At 37.8% G+C, this 17,147-nt stretch overlaps 1 pseudogene; it reads right to left on the bottom strand.

The window, feature by feature from the left end:
• Positions 1 to 12,099: 12,099 nt before the first annotated feature.
• LOC148692836 ((2S)-flavanone 2-hydroxylase pseudogene) lies at positions 12,100 to 16,738 on the bottom strand (annotated as a pseudogene).
• Positions 16,739 to 17,147: the final 409 nt, after the last annotated feature.

Raw genomic sequence — 17,147 nt, 5'->3', positions numbered from 1 at the left:
TTGAGAAGAATAAAATTATCATTCAAAGCATTCTCTTCTTGGCATCAGAGTCAAGTCGTAAGAAAAAAAAAAAAAACTCATAACTGCAATAGCACTGTTGTGGCTTAGCCATGTGTGGTGCACCGACCTCGATCAGCGAGCGACTGTTGTCGTTGCTACCCTCTCTGAATTCGAAACGAACAACGAGCGATGCCGTCATTGTTGACCCGAATTCATCGAATCGTTTCACTCTCTGTTGTGTGACACGATAGACCAACTGGCCTATTTGCTTCTGATTTGATCTGAAGCTGTGAAGGATTGCACAGATTGCAACCCAACTGACTTGTGTTGCTGCGTTGTACCCGACTCGGGGTCCGACGACCCACAAACCTGCTCCCATCCGACCCGTTGATCTGACTGATCCACCACAGTACTGCTGCAACTCTGTCTCGCACTTTGAACTGCAATATGGTCCTTGCTGCTATTATCCTTGTTGGAGCCTTGAACCACCATACCACTGCTGCTATTTCAAAGTGAGAAGAAAACAAAATAGGAAAAGGTGAAAGGAAAACAAGAAGGCAGATTCTCTACCCTCCCACTTCCCGTGCCCTCCTATTTGTGTGATCATGGTTAAGCCACGTCAACATTTTATATTACTATTCCTTTTTGTCTTATTATCTCTATAAAAAAACAATATAAAATGTTGACATGGCTTAATCGTGACCACACAAAATAGGAGGGCACGAGAAGTAGGAGGGCAGAGAATCTGCCTCCAAAAAAGAAAAAGGGGAATCAAACGGAAGAGAAAAGAATTGGTGGTGTTAGAGAAAAAAAAAAAAAAAAAAGGGAAAAAAGGTAAAAAAAAAAAAATATTGGCGGTTTGATTAAGGCCCACACGACAAGGAAAAATTTGTGGGTTTTTAGATTATTATTATTTTAAATTGTTGTTGGGCTATCCTTCTTGTTGGCCCATGCAAATTGAAGCTTCTTGGGCTTGGTTTGCTTAGAAATTTGGGCTTTACCGATCACCGTGTGACGTATTGATTAAAGTTGATTGGGAATGGCATTCTGGACTTGTACGTCTCCAAATCTATCCGACCGACTTGGACATGAGAATAGGACCACGCATACCTCTTTTGCTGATGCGAAGGTAGATTCTGAAAATATAGTTGCAAAAGTGTCTGCCTCTACTAATACAGGTAACAATGGTAAGGCTTTAAAGGTTTCTACCTATGTTATGAATAATATGTGGATAATTGATTCTGGTGCTACTGAACATATGACTTGTGATTCTAGACAGGTAGAAACCCTAAAACCATCCACCAAAACTGTTGTCAGTGTCGCCAATGGTAATCCTGCCCCTGTTATCGGGGAATGAACCGTCTCCCTTTCAGATACCCTTAGTCTTGATATCGTACTTGTTGTTCCTTCTCTTGACTATAATTTATTATATGTTGCTCAAATAACTGTCGTCCTGCATTGTCTTGTGATTTTTTGGCCTTCTTTTTGTGTGTTTTAAGGACATTCGGACTCGCAAGACGATTGGTTATGGTATTAGGATAATGAAGCTCTACTACTTGGAGCTGACATCAAATAGTTCTCGAATGTTGACTCAAGCTCTTGCAGTGGAAGGAAATCCGGGGGATAGGAATAAAGCTTCAGAGATTTGGTTTGTGGCATCGTCAACTTGGACATGCTTCATTCAGCTATCTGCGGAAGTTGTTTCCTAGCCTGTTTGGTAAGCATGATATTTCTAACTTTAAATTTGTGAAATGGCTAAAAGTCATCGTACTTCGTTTTCACCTAGTTTGAATAAAAGTTCAATCCCGTTTATGATCATTCATTCCGATGTTTGGGGACCATCTAAAACTGCTACACTTGGTGGTGCTCATTGGTTTATTACTTTTATTGATGACTGCACACGTATGACTTGGGGTTTGTTTGATGAAGTCCAAAAGTGAACTTATTTCTTTGTTTCAGTGGTTTTATAAAATGGTACAAGTACAATATAAGTCACAAATACAGGTTCTTAAGAGTGACAATGGCGGCGAATATATAAACTCTGAACTTCATGCCTTTCTTGATCATCATGGTATTGTTCATCAGACTACATGTCCATATACTCCATAACAAAATGGTGTTGCAGAACGCAAGAATCGTCAGCTTCTAGAGGTTGTTCGTGCTTCTTGGATTAAGGCGCGTCTCCCGTTATCTTTTTGGGGAGAAGCTCTCACCTCAGCTGCGTATCTCATAAATTGTGTTCCATCCTAATCAGTCGACTTTCAGACACCGTTCCAGACTCTTTCTTCATATGTTGATGCTCCTACAGTTCCTAATCTTCCACCTCACGTGTTTGGTTGTGTGGCCTTCGTTCATCTTCATAAACAACAGAGAAGTAAGCTTGAGCCTCGGGCCTTATGGTGTGTGTTTGTGGGGTATGCCTTAAATCAAAAAGAGTATCGTTGTTATCACCTTCTGACGAAAAAATTGTTTGTCACTGTGGATGTTACATTTCATGAGAATGATATGTACTTTGCCTATCTCGAGTCTTCGTTTTAGGGGAAGAATTAGAAAGAAGTTCAAACTCTTGATTATCTTATTCCAAATATAGATAGTGTGAATGATTTGGATTTAAGTGGTGATGTCTTGGAGACAAGTGGTGATCATTCACACGAGAATAATGATGTGAATGGATTGGAACTAAGCGGTGATGTCTTAGAGACAAGAAGTGATCATTCACATAGAAACAATGTTGAAAACCTTAAAAGGGACGAGTCGACATCGTCAGATAACTCACTGCCTGATGGTTCACTGCTAGTTTCCTTACCATTGAACATTCTTATGTCACCAGCTATCTCACAGTCGATCATGAGTCCCAATAACCATAATCAATCGTTTTCAATCCCGGATGCACCACCATCACGTAGTCTCCCTGATCGCGTCAATTGAGGTATTCCTAAACTTACTTATGAAGCCGACCCTAAATGCAAACTAGGTATCCTATGAGTAAGCCCAACCCTGAGTCTAATGTGTTATACCCGTTAAGTAATTATGTGTCTACCAATCACCTGTCAGAATCAAATAAGTCATTTGTGCATCAATTATCTACTGTATCTATTCCTAACAGTGTGCAGGAGGCTTTAGCTGATCCACGTTAGCAATCAACAATGAATGAAGAATTGAAGTCTTTGAAGAAGAATGCTACCTAGGAGATCACATACTTCCCAGCCGCTAAGAAACCTGTGGGATGCAAATGGGTCTATACGATGAAGTACAAAGTTGACGGGACGGTGGACCGCTTCAAGGCAAGACTAGTAGCAAAAGGATACACTCAAAAATATGGAATTGACTATACAAATACATTTGCCCCTGTATCCAAGATCAATACAGTCCGTGTTTTGTTGTCCTTGACTGCAAATCTTAATTGGCCATTACTGCAGTTTGATGTGAAGAATGCCTTCTTGCATGGGGACTTGACAGAAGAGATTTATATGGATCTTCCACCAGGATGTAATGCTCCAGATAAATACAAAAGAAAAGTGTGCAGGTTGAAGAAATCCTTATATGGTTTGAAGTAGTCTCCTTGTGCATGGTTTGGAAGATTCACAAAATCTATGAGAGCATTTGGCTACAAACAAAGTAACTTTGATCATACTCTGTTTCTGAAAAGACGAAATGGGAAACTTACTGCACTTATTATGTATGTAGATAATATGGTGGTAACAGGTAATGACCCGGAAGAACGTACGGCCTTGCAAAGATATTTGTCTACAGAATTTGAGATGAAGGACCTTGGATCCTTCAAATATTTTTTGGTGATTGAGGTATCGAGAAGCAATTCGGGAATTTTCTTATCACAGAGGAAGTATATTATTGATTTGTTGCACGAAACCGGCATGTTAGCTTGTCAACCAGTAGCTACACCATTAGAGGAAGGATTAAAGCCTAGTGTTGATCCTAATCAAGTACCAGTTGACAAAGGGAGATATCAAAAGTTAGTAGGTTGTTTAATGTACTTGGCACACATAAGACCGGACCTTGCTTATGCCTTAAGTGTAGTAAGTCAATACATGCATGATCCTGGAGAACAACATATGAATGCAGTGATGAGGATTTTGAGATATTTGAAAAGAAGTCTCAGCAAAGGAATTTTGTTTAAAAGGAATAATAATATTAGAGTTGAAGGTTATACTGATGCAGATTGGGCGGGTTCGATTGACGATAGGCGCTCAACATCAGGTTACTTTACATTCGTTGGGGGTAACTTGGTTACATGGAGAAGTAAGAAACAGAATGTGGTTGCCCGTTCCAGTGCAGAAGCTGAATATAGAGGTATGGCTTTAGGGATTTGTGAAATTCTGTGGCTTAGGCTCTTGCTTCGTGATTTGGGTATACTACATGATTAGCCCATGAAATTATTTTGTGATAATAAAGCTGCCCGTGACATTGCACATAATCCGGTACAACATGATAGAACAAAGCACGTTGAAGTTGATCGGTTCTTCATCAAAGAAAAATTAGAAGAAAAAATAATTGAGCTACCGACAATAAAAATAGAGGATAAGTTGGCAGATATCCTCACGAAAGTTGTTTCAAGTCATAAGTTTCCATGTTTCTTACACAAGTTGGGCATGAGTAACATATATGCACCAACTTGAGAGGGAGTGTTGACTTTGTATTTTAGGTAGGATTCCTAATTGATATCAATTCCGTGTAATCTCCTATAATCTCGTGTAATTAGTTTTCTTCCTAGTGCATTAGGGTTGTACACTTGTATAAATACCTCTCATTGAGAAGAATAAAATTGTCATTCAAAGCATTCTCTTCTGAGGTTCCCACGGCTGGAACTTAAAGGTGATGTTCTTTTGGTCATTAGTGCTCTATCTCACAAGGTTGTAAAGGACTCTTCCCCAGTCGGACATATTCTTGATGATACAAGACAGACCTTGAAGAATCAGGCGCAATGGAAGGTTGCTCACGGATGACGGACCTCGAACAAGGTGGTGCATCGCTTGGCTAGGTTGGTTTAACCCAACACTCTTTGGTGACTTGGATTAAGGAACCTCTCTATATAATCTTAGACCTTTTTGTTGAGAATAGAAATTAATTGTAAGTTGTATTGATGTGGAACGCTCATTTTCCTTCTACCGAGTTGAAATTCCGGAAAGGTTTTAATGTTGTACATATTCAATCTAAATCATGAAATCGTATTTTCTTATAAAAAAAAAAAATAAAAAAAAAAAAGAGTTTTTTAAGTTTCTATCAGTGGACTTTGTATCGAATAACCGATTTTGCAACTAAATACTAATTTTAAGTAATTATTCAACTTAGTGATCTGCTGCGCCACTCCTAGATTAGATCAGAGTGAAAGGAATATACAGATGCTTTTGACATTATAGACAAAAGGTAAGGATATATAAAGGGGTACTGTCTCTGTGAGGACGTTCACCGAGATGCTGGGTCTAGGGTTTGTTGTAATTGATTGTGTGGTACAGTTGATGTTGTACTAAATAACGGAGTATGTTTTTAGTTGGTTCCACAATATGTTGTCTAATTTTGAAGAGATTGACGAAATGAGTGATGTTGAAAACAAAGGGCTTAGTGTAAATTTCGGAATCCTCGATTAATCTCACAAACTTGAATGCAACTTCAATACTTTATTTTCTCTATAAGGAGGTTTTAATAAAATTATAAAGGAGCAATAATACAAAATAAATAAAATCAAACATTTATTCACAAGACAAGAAAACCTAAGCCAAATCAAATCAAATCAAACCTTAATTAAATAAAATATTTTCCAAGTTAAACGAGCAACTTATTAAATAGAACAGGATTGTGTGGTAAGGTTGAGGTTGTACCAAATAATGGAGTATATCTAGGCATGTCATATTTGATGAATTGACATTCCTATTTCATCAGGTTTCTCAGGTTCCACCTTTTATCTCTTCAACCTCCAACCATTCTCCTCAAATACCTTTAACCTTCACCTTTACTAAGATCACTGATGCACCAACCTACCATTCCACACCTATCAGCCAAGTTGCACCTTCCCTTAACCTTAACCCCTTCACCACCTCAAAATACCACCTCTATCACTAACGATTCATCACCTCTACCACCACCACAACCTTAAAACACTCACCCCATGCAAACAAGGTCCAAATTTGGGATTTTTACACCTAAGGCATACTCAGCCACTAAACACCCTCTTCCTTCTCACATCTCTTAAGATTATCTACCTACCACTTATCTCCAAGCCTCAAAACACCCTCATTGGAGACAAGCAATGTAGGAGGAGTTCAATGTATTGGTTAACACAGGCACTTGGTCTCTTGTTCTTTCTCACCTATCTCAGAATCTTGGTTGGTGTAAATAGGTGTTTAGAATTAAAAAGAAGGCTGATGGCACTATTGACAGGTATATAGCTCGTTTAGTAGCTAAATGTTTCCATCAATAGGAAGGCTTAGACTACACAGAAACCTTTAGTCTTATGGCAAAGCCAGTGACCATAAGACTTATTCTTACATTTGCATCTTAGTATGATTCGTTTCTCAACTAATTAGATGTCAGCAGTGCATTTTTGCATGGAACTCTTTTTGAAAATGTGTTTATGCAGCTACCATCTGGTTTTCAAGATCTTACCAAGCCTAATCACGTCTGCAAGTACATAAGAGTCTTTATGGGCTCAAGCAAGCTCCTCAAGCTTGGTATGAGAAGCTTCATGGTGCACTTAAGTCTATGGGATTCAGTGGATCACAGAATGATCACTCACTATTTGTTAAGAATGATTATTCTATGGTATTTATTCTTGTATATGTTGATGATATCTTGGTCATAGGTCATTCTTCACAAGCTTGCAAAGACACAATAGGTCAACTTAGTGTTTTTTTCCCAATCAAGGATCTAGGTTCTCTTCATTTTTTTTCCTTTGAATTAAAGTTAAAAGGTCTTCTTCTAGTATCTTTATATCTCAGACCAAATATATTCTTGATCTGCTAAAAAAACCAAACATGGCAGGTGCAAAACCATGTGCTACACATCTAAGTACATCTAAATTGGATCATTCCTCTCCTTTGCTTTCTAATCCAGAGAAGCACAGATCAATTGTAGGGGTTTGCAATATCTTACTTGGCCCATGCCAGATCTTTCCTTTGTTGTTAACTTGATTTGTCTGTTCATGCATCAACCAAGACAATCTCACTTTCAGGCAGTCAAAACAATATTGAGATATTTGAAAGGCTCACTTGACCTAGGTCTCTGGTTCCCTAAAACCTCAACTCCTTTCACTATTAATGTTTTCTCAGATGCATATTGGGCAGGGTGTGCTCTGGAAGAAGATCAACAAGAGGTTTTTGCATCTTTCTAGGAAAATCACTCATTAGTTGAAGTGCTAAAAAGCAACCAATAGTGGCACGTTCCTCCACTGAAGCAGAGTATTGATCTTTGGCTAACACTGATGCTAAGATTACTTGGCTTTGCAAATTACTAGTTGATGTTGGTATGACTTTATCATGTCCCCCTAAGTTGTGGTGTGATAAAAATTTTTCTATTTCTTTAGCCAAGAATCTCTTGTTTCATGCATGGACCAAACATGTGGAGATAGATTACCGCTATATTAAGGAAAAAGTACTCTCAAATGTTGTCACTATTCATTTTGTGTGCTTACAGGATCAAATTGCAGATATTTGCATCAAACACTATCCAAGCCAAAATTCGTGTTGCTCAGAGATAAACTATCACTTCGGTTGCCTAAGTTCAGCTTGAGGGGGCGTTTAAGGATAGTTATGTAAAAGACAAAAGTTAACAATGCCAATATTGTAATTACTTTGATTTTCTATTATAGGTAGTTATAGGACAGTTAGATTTGTTATGGTGAGTGATGAGTAGATTTTATATTATATATTTAACCATATTCTTAGAATATTTTGGTTATTATTTTGGAAGAATTTTGATACTTTGAAGTAATTCCAGTTAGAGGATGTTTATGAGTCACTTGGCTTGATCGTATCAAAATTTGGACTTTTTCTACCTAGCGATGATTTTCTGGCGATAAAATAAAGGAGCAGTGCTCGATGCTGGCATAATGATGTTTTGCGCTTGAATTGCGTTTTTGGAGCCCAACATGACCTCGGATGGTTTCATGGCCTTCTGGAGATGTGTTCAGAATGTCATGATTTTTAAAGTAAGTATCTTGGGCTGGATTTGGAGGAGATTTGAGGCTAAAACGTGGCTGGACAGTTTCTGTGCAGATTCTCCTAACTTAATTAGGACTCTATTTTCCAAGTTATTTTATTTTAATATTTAGTTTCCTAATTGGAGAAAAAGACTAGGCTTTGTGTGATAGCTAGAGGGGATTTTAAGGCTTTTGCTGTTCTTAGTTTTCTTTCTACGGTTTCTTTTATGCAAATTTGGAGACAGAGAGTAATTGCTAGGGTTCTTGGAGATTTTCTATTTTAAGGTGTTTTCATTCCTCTTATTCTTAATAATATTTTCTATGACTTCAATTATGAATATGCGTAACTAATTCCTTTTGCTAGGTGAGGGTAGAGCCCTAGTGCTTTTATAAATTGGTATTTTTAAAAACTGTTTTATTTTTTTTTTCTTTCAGCTTTAGTATTGCATATTAGTTTCTTTTATTAATTAAATTCGTTTGATTAAATTAGGTCATAAAAATTAATCACCCCAACTTTCTACTTTATAATAATTAATTGGAATTTGGTTTGCTTCAATTTATTTAATAATCCCTGTGGAGAACGACCTTGCGAGAGCCGTTTATACTACAATATCCTTGTCATTCTTGCAAGTATCATAGGAGTTTTTAGCCCGTTTGCATTTATGGTAAAATCCCTATCAGTGAGCTGTGAAGTGCACAACTATTTGTATAAATACCAACTGATGTAATCTTATAATTTTTCATTGGAATACATTTCCTAATACCTATAGCTAGCCTCCTCGTCTCAGTCTTCAACATTAGATCCCTTAGAATTCCCCAACATCATTTTTGCGATGACATTGTTGGAAAGCTTTTGCAACTCCTCTATGTCATTAACAGCTTCACCACTCTCAGCTTTCTTGGCCAACAGCCTCAAAAGCCTAAGGTACTCCTGGATTCGAATTGAAGCTAGCAAAGTTGCAGACGCTACTGCTGCTTAGAAACTTATTCATGCTGAGGTTCTTGATGAATTTATAATAAGGTCCATAGGATCAATCGCGATGGAATGAGAACGGTATGAGAGCTCGTGGATTTTTGAGGACCTCTTTCACGAGGTCTGGTGAGGAAACGACGACGTATGGGAAGGCGCCAAGGCGGACAGAGAATAAAGGGCCGAACCGGAGGGAGAGTTTGCTAAATGATTGGTGGACGAGAGGGCTGAAGAGGTGGAAGTGGTCGATGATGTTCAGACTGCCGCTGCCAGTAACGCTTCCTGAACATTTATTCGATCAACTTCATCAAGTTTTGGTTCGTAACATCAATAATATAGTTAAACTGTTACATAAAAAATAATAAAAAATTAATCATTATAATATACTATTTAACAAAAATAATTATTATTTTACTAATTCACACTTAATGATAATTCAACATAGATTTCTTATGGTCTTCGGGCACATTTTTCCAAGATGTCTACTTTGTAGAACAGTTGGTCCGCACTAGTACCACAATGTCATACATAAGCTCCGTGTTCGTTGTCGTATTAAATCCCCTGATATCATCATAAATGATTCGCTTACGCTGGACACTATCTACCATTGGAGCCTGCACCGACACTCTCCTGGTTTTTTTATCTACGAAAGCAAAACATAAATTTCAAAATCAAAGTAAGTGATTCATCCAAAATTGTTTTTCCAAAAACAAAAATATTAGATCCAAAGAAACTTAATTATTACCTTTCCCAGATCCTTCTCCCTCGCATCGCTTAGTTGGAGGAGCAGCGGAATTAGCAATCATCTCTAAAATTAAAACAAGACCTTGGGATATGAGGGGGATTTGGAGAAGAAGAACATTGGAGGAAATTTAGGGTTGTGGGAAAACCAATGTGAGAAAAAGTTAAAAGGACAAAACTTTGGTCACGCACCTTGGTCCCAAACCATTGAGCGATAAAACATTCCTTGCGTAAAGTATGTGGTAAATCCGATGACTTCAATGCCTAGCGACCATTTAAGAGGCCCTTTGCGCGATGCAACATTCGTCGCACAATCTTTACGCGGGAAATTCTTCGTCACGCATTGATTTAGCGTCAAAAAAACTCCTTACCAGCGTTTACTTAACAAACTTTGACTGATGAAGCTTTGATTCCTTGTGCGACAAAATTCTTTGACGTGTAAAGTTTTTGACATATGTGCAACGAATTACTCATTTCGTCGCTCAAACGCATTTTAAGTGACGAAATTTGTGTCGTCGCAAAGTATTGTCACACATGCTGTTTTTCCTACTAGTGTTGGTAAGGATTGTCTTTTTTGTTTTAAGTACTGTTCTGATAGTGCTTAAAGTATTTTAAAAGTACGTATGAAAAAAAGCTAGAGTAAAATTTATATTTGGTAAGTCTCTGTTTTTTTTCTTTCAAGGCCATGATCATTCAAAGCAGAAAAATAGTAAAAAGCGGAAGCAGCATTTTGCTGCTTCACAAAATCAGGTTTCTTTCTAAGGAGGCGGATGAACAGTATTATTTAGTAAATTATTTTAAATTGCAATTCTACCCTCATTTTCTCCCTCTGTCGAGCACATTGCCGTTTGTGATCACCACCCTGGAGGATGTCGCCGACCTCAACTGGAAGGAGTACTGCGTCATCTGGAAGGACGTCGCCGATCTCAACTGGATCGTCGACCCAACAATCACCGCCACCACCGTTGGATTCAATTCCTTCTTTGCCTTTCTCTTCTTCCCTCTCCTCAGAATTGGAATCATGCTTCAACCCGTTGCCCTTGTTTTGGGTTTTGAGGGGCGAGTAGAGAAGAAATTGAGATAGGTCTGTAGTGATGGAAAATAGATGGAAGTCTTGGGATATTGGTGGAGGTGTGAGAGCAGTGAGCCCTAACATGTTTTTTCTGCACATCCAAATTTTCCAGGAAAATTGGGAAAGCGAGAAGGATCTTTTTCTACTTCCCCAATTTTCAAATTTTTTTGTGGGTTGGGTATTGGGTTGTATGTGAACTGGATTGAAGCCTTTAACTCGGTTAATTTAAGATACCACCAACGCTGATTTACGATTCCCTCTCTCGATCAGGATTAGGTGAAGAACGGAAGTGATGGGATAGAGAAAAGTGGATTGTCTTCTTGGTCATTTTACATAATTACATTTGTTTTACATACAAATTTACCAAACAGCATAATACCTTTTTTTTTTTTTTTTTTTTTTTTTTGGTGTCAAAAACATTTTTACAAATAGTTTATCAAAATGTAAAATGTAAGAGGAGGGGAGGAAAGGGGATGGAAATAGGAGATAAGAGAATTTTACTCTATTACAACGCAAATGATACATGAAAGTTTCTTGCACCCCTACTAAGAATAGAAACACACATCAAGTCCTCAAACTTCTTTAAACATATGATCACCTGCTTTATGAGTCAAGGACACCACTCGGGATCAAACGTGCTATTGGGATACAAATCTTCGTGGAGCGCTGTCATTCCTGGCCGTTCATCCATTTCAAGAACGCGATTATCACCGTTCATATGCTTCTGATTTATCCTAAAAACTTTTCAATCAAAGCATTGAATCATTACACCAAGTAGGGCTGGCAGCATTTGCATGGCTAGGTTTAAACCAGGGCATATCCTCCTCCCAGTCCCAAACGGAAGCAGCTGAAAATTTTGCCCCCGAACATCTAATGCACTTGCTCCATCTCCTCCACCACTGAGTGGTGCTAAGAATCCTTCAGGGTAAAAGTGCAAAGGATTTTCCCAATACTTTGGGTCCCTTCCGATGGCCCAAGCATTCACAAATAGCATTGTGTTTTCTGGGATCACATAGTTTCCAATGTTACACTTTTGTACACTATTTCTTGGGATCATAGGCACAGATGGGTGCAGTCTCAGCGTTTCTTTTATGATGGCTTGTATGTATGGAAGGTTTGGACCATCTGACTCTACGACTAGCCGTCTATTCCCCAACGACTCGATCAATCTCCTCCCTTGCTTTCTTCAGCACCTTTCGGGTGGTTGATGAGCTCTGCTAGTGCCCACTCCATTGAAATGGCGGTTGTATCTGTACCCGCCGTGAACAAATCCTGAGAAATCCAATTTCATTATTCTCCTAAAAGCCCTCTAAGTTATATATAGCTTCAAATAATAGAACCAGACACTATGGCGTTATAAAAAAAATTAATATGACAAAATATACACATTTAAATTTATTTTTTGACAAAAAAAAAAGATTTTATATTTATTAATTTTATTTAACATTCTTCAAACTTGAAAGACTCAATTCATGTACCTAAATGTTAGTATCGAAATGTAATATATTGAATTAATGTGCCTAAATGTTAGTACTGTAACAACCCGTCCCTACTTTTACGATTTTATTAATTTTAAAAGCATGAATTGATGAAAATGCCCTAGAGGCAAGAATATTGATTTTCGTTGACTGTCTTTCCATGACGTGTACAAACTACTATTTTAACGTATTCTCGAAGTACTCAATGGTACGAACACGTATGCGCAATTAGAATAAAAATCGAAGTTACTGTTAAACTTTTATGGAACTACAAATTCAAAAGTTATTTTTGAAGAAATTATTATTCTAATTATCTTATATTATTTTATATTACTAAATTATTATTCTATTATTTTCTGATTGGATCTTTTCATTATTTTATTAGCTTTTTTGGCCGTGGGACCTACACCCACACCAAAACTCATCCCGTGCCTCTCTATCTTTCGGACACTATCTCTCAATATTCAAATCTTTCTCACCTCACTCCCAATGGATGATTGCCATCTCACCCTTTTCTCTAACCCTCTCAACTTTTTCTCGCCTCCTTTATCTCTCTCAGTGCTTCTACCTCTCCCGTCTCCTTGGACTGCACTGAGACGGTGCAACGGTGAACACTAAGCCCAACGACGCATCCTCCAAACCATCCCTATCCTTCTTGCTCCTCTCAAACACTCTCACGGACTTGGTACTGTGCTAGATGCATAGGTGCAATGATGGCACCATCGCCATACTTCCCAGCGAGATTTCTTAAATTTCGACGATGGTAAGTTCTAAAGATCACCCAAAATGTCTTGGATCATGTTTTAGCATATGTTTCTAGCCTTCTTAAGGGTTTTGATGCGAGTTTTGGTACAGAACCGCTGCGGGGAAGATATCCCAGATTTTCTCAGCAGCTTTGAGCCGTTTTCCAGCCAACTCCGGCCACGGCTAAGGAAACCAAAGGTACATTTCGGTTCCTTGTTCTTCGAGTTTCGATTTGATATATTGGAAGGCTAGGTTTAGTGAAGAAATTAGGTGGTCGGAGCTGGGCTTTACCCGACAGTTTCAACGGCAATTGGCCGGAGAAGAAGAATGAGAAGAAGAAGTGAAAAAAAAAAAAAAAAAAAAAAAAACAAAAACGGGGGCCTTAGTCAAATCCCAAGCCGTCCTAGGCTGGCCCATTTCTGAATTGGGCTCAGAATATTCTTGAAATATTCCTTGGGTTGATTTTTCGAAATTTTCTTGGGAATCCTTCTAAGCTAATTTCGACGCCCTGAGTTTTTGACATCCACCTAGTGAAATTCCAAAGTTTTAATGTAGTTGACCATTAGTACGTCTTGGTTGACTTTTTAGGGTTGACCGTTGACTTTCTCGTTGACTTTTTACAAAATTTGCTAGGGACCCTTCTTAGCTTATTTTGACGCCTTGATTCCAAATCTGCACTCCGTTTTCCCAAATTTAATTGTTTTAGTGATGTTTTACTAATGGGTCCTAATATTATGCTTAGGTGTGATTATTATCGGTGACTCCAGCTTTCTTAGTTCAAACGGCTTCGACCCGACATGATTTGTGAGTGGGTCTTTGCTTTTGAATATTAAATATTTATTTAGTTTCCATTTATACATTTGAAAAAGAATTTCCTATGCATGCCTGGATTAGACTAATGCTTATAATAATTAGCGAAATAACAAAAAATTACGAAATTATCATAAATCCTACGAGATGCACATGTCTGGGTACTTTATGAGGTTTTAATTATGGCCATGATTAATATTTTATTTATTACTATTATGTCAATGTGAATTATTGAATTATTGTGGCACAACTATATTTATGTTATCTGCTCATCATTGGTGCACCGGTGTTAGTACTCGCCCGAGCCAAGGTCAGTCTTTCACATGTATGTGTACTTTGCATCGTACACTCACTTTGGATCCATTGTAGGTGCCAGTCCTATCCTAGATTGCTATAGGCAATTAGGACTCGTCTGTGCTGCACATAGCGCCAGTCTTCACGTGATTGTAGTACTAGAGCATATATCATTGTTACACTTGGTCCTATTCATGTTAGAATGCCTCTGCATGAACTTGTGTGTCAGCATGTGTTGATGAGCACTTGATATGATATGTTTCCTTATGCGAGATTATACGATTAGGGACGTCATGCACTTATTTACTAATTATTGTGCCGTATTGAATTCTTGAGATTTTGCAAGTTACGGTAAGTATTTTCTTACTATACGTAGTATGTATATTTTGGAAACTATACTTGTTTTACGGCAAGGGGTTATAATGTTTTCAAAAAGGTTTTATTAAAACTTTATTTTCAGGCCGACTCACCTTTGTTTTTCGCCCCTCCAGGTTCTAGTGGCTGAGCTTTTGTGTTGACGAGGATTCTTGGCAAATCTTGGTATTGGTGATTACCTTCAATGGTATAACTCTCAAACCACTATACTGTACTTTACTTATACTTTGACATCACTTGTGAAATGGGTTCATTCCCGCTCACTAGCGCACTATTAGATTTAGTCACTTTAAGGTTTAAATTTATTCACATTTTCCACATCACTACACTTTTTGGCTTCTTTACCCTCCTGGTGTCGGCCAACACAACTTAATTCGGAGTCCAGGTGGACATTTCGGGTTGGGATGTGCCAAGTACCGAAATGTATTATATTAAATTAATGCACATAAATGTGTGTACTGAAATGTTAGTATGGATGAACCAAAATGTATTATTTTGAATTAATGTACCTACATGTTTGTATTGAAATGTTTATACTGAAATGTGTGTACCTAAATGTATGAACCGAAATGTATTATAATGAATTTAATGTACCAAAATGGAGAAGAAAAAATATATTGAATTATATTGTATAACAAAAATTAGTTTATCTAAATGTTTACAACAAAATATATTTTGATGACTGAAATGAAAATTATAATTATAATGAAATATAATTAATACATCAAAATATAATTAATAAATGAGGTGCTTAGTGTATCAAGGGACTAATATTAGATTTTGATCTTACTCATGGTTTTAGTCTAAAAGTCATCTTTGCCCAGAATTAGAATGAAGTTTCCCATTTTTTTTTTTTGTTGAACAATGGGGCTAAAAACAAGAGCCCAAACAAAACTAATCAAAAGGAGATCAAGATTGGGACATCCCAAATCGATCTTCACGAACAAAACTTACTGAACAAGAAGGAGGATTATCAAAGTAACGGCCTATATCTAAATCATGACTATAGTTCTCCCAAGTTCCCATATTCAAATTCCTGAATTATTTTGTGTTCTTTGGACTTTTCATTTCTTCTTTTAATTCCTCTTATATTTGAATTTTTATTTTAATAACATACCCTCATAAGTTCACTTTTATTTAATATAATTGAACTGAAAGTCATACGAAAAAGAATTTTTAACATGATTAAACCCTTGATGTGCACTCTTGTAAATTCAAGCTCCTCACTCTCAACACTCCCTTTTTCCAGTATATCAAGCAAAATGTCAAGAAAACCCTTTACCTCCTCGCCGCCAATGCCTTCATTTTTCATGTTTTTCTTTCTCAATTCTTCACGTTATGAAATAACCTTCTCCACCAACGCGTTGAATCTCCGATGCGTGTCTTAATTCTCTTCCCAAATTCCTGCAAATCAAACTTCTTGCAAAACCAAACAAAATCTAATAAGTTAAACACCCCAAAAACCCTTGTGACCTCTCACACCACAAGCCTTGCCTAGCCTCCTCGTCTCTGCCTTCAGCACCAGACCCCTTAGAATTCCCCAACATCATTTTTGCTATCACATTATTGGAAAGCTTTGGTAACTCCTCAGTGAGATTAACAGCTTCACTAATCTCAGCTTTCTTGGCCAACAGCCTCAAAAGCCTTTGGTACTCTTGGGTTCGAAACGAAGCAAAGTTGCTGACGCTACAACTGTTTAAAAACTCATTCAGGCTATGCTTCTTGATGAATTTATAATAAGGTCCATAGGGTGCAAAAGCAAGGGAAGAGTTGTAGGTGAGGCGCTCAATCGCGATGGACTGAGAATGGGATATGAAGGAGAGCTCATGGGTTTTGAGGAACTCTTTCGCGAGGCCTAGGGAGGAAATGATGATACATGGGATGGAGCAAAGGAAGAGAGAGAATAAAGGGCCGAACCGGAGGGAGAGTTTGTAGAAGGATTGGTGGACGAGAGGGCTGAGGAGGTGGAAGTGGCCGATGATGGGCAGGGCAAGGGGGCTTGGAGGGAGTAGGGTTTTGGCTTTGGAGGCAAAGAAGGGTCGGAGAAGAAGAGAGACGATGAAGAGAATTGAGAAGAGGGAGAGGAGCTCAAGGACTGCCATGGCTTCTCCTTGTGTCGACAAGTTGTTTGCCAAAATACGGCCATGATCTACTTATATATATATATAGTGAGCCGGATAAAAATGTGAAATGTCACAAAATGTCCCTTTCTTACTAAAGGCTTTGAGAAGGACAATTCAATCATTAAGGGACAAAATAGTAATTCAAGGCAATTTGAATTTTGAATTAAAATTATACATTAAAAAATAAAATAAAACACCGCAGTAGGTGGTTTATGGTGGTAAATTTCGGAGTTGGCCTCTTCATTAAATCCTTAATGTTGGATTATTCTCACTTACGTTTTTGATTTGGTTATTTATTGACTTACAAAATATTTTTTTTAACAGGTAAACGGTCAGGTTATGTTACCCGTTAATATTAACGGTCGAGTTTAGGTCAGGTCATATTACC

This window comes from Pyrus communis, chromosome 11 (assembly GCF_041283825.1).
Source record: "Pyrus communis isolate YQ-2024b chromosome 11, ASM4128382v1, whole genome shotgun sequence".
NCBI lineage: Eukaryota > Viridiplantae > Streptophyta > Magnoliopsida > Rosales > Rosaceae > Pyrus > Pyrus communis.
The sequence above is the reverse complement of the archived record's forward strand: the minus strand, read 5'-3'. Positions and strand labels throughout refer to the sequence as shown.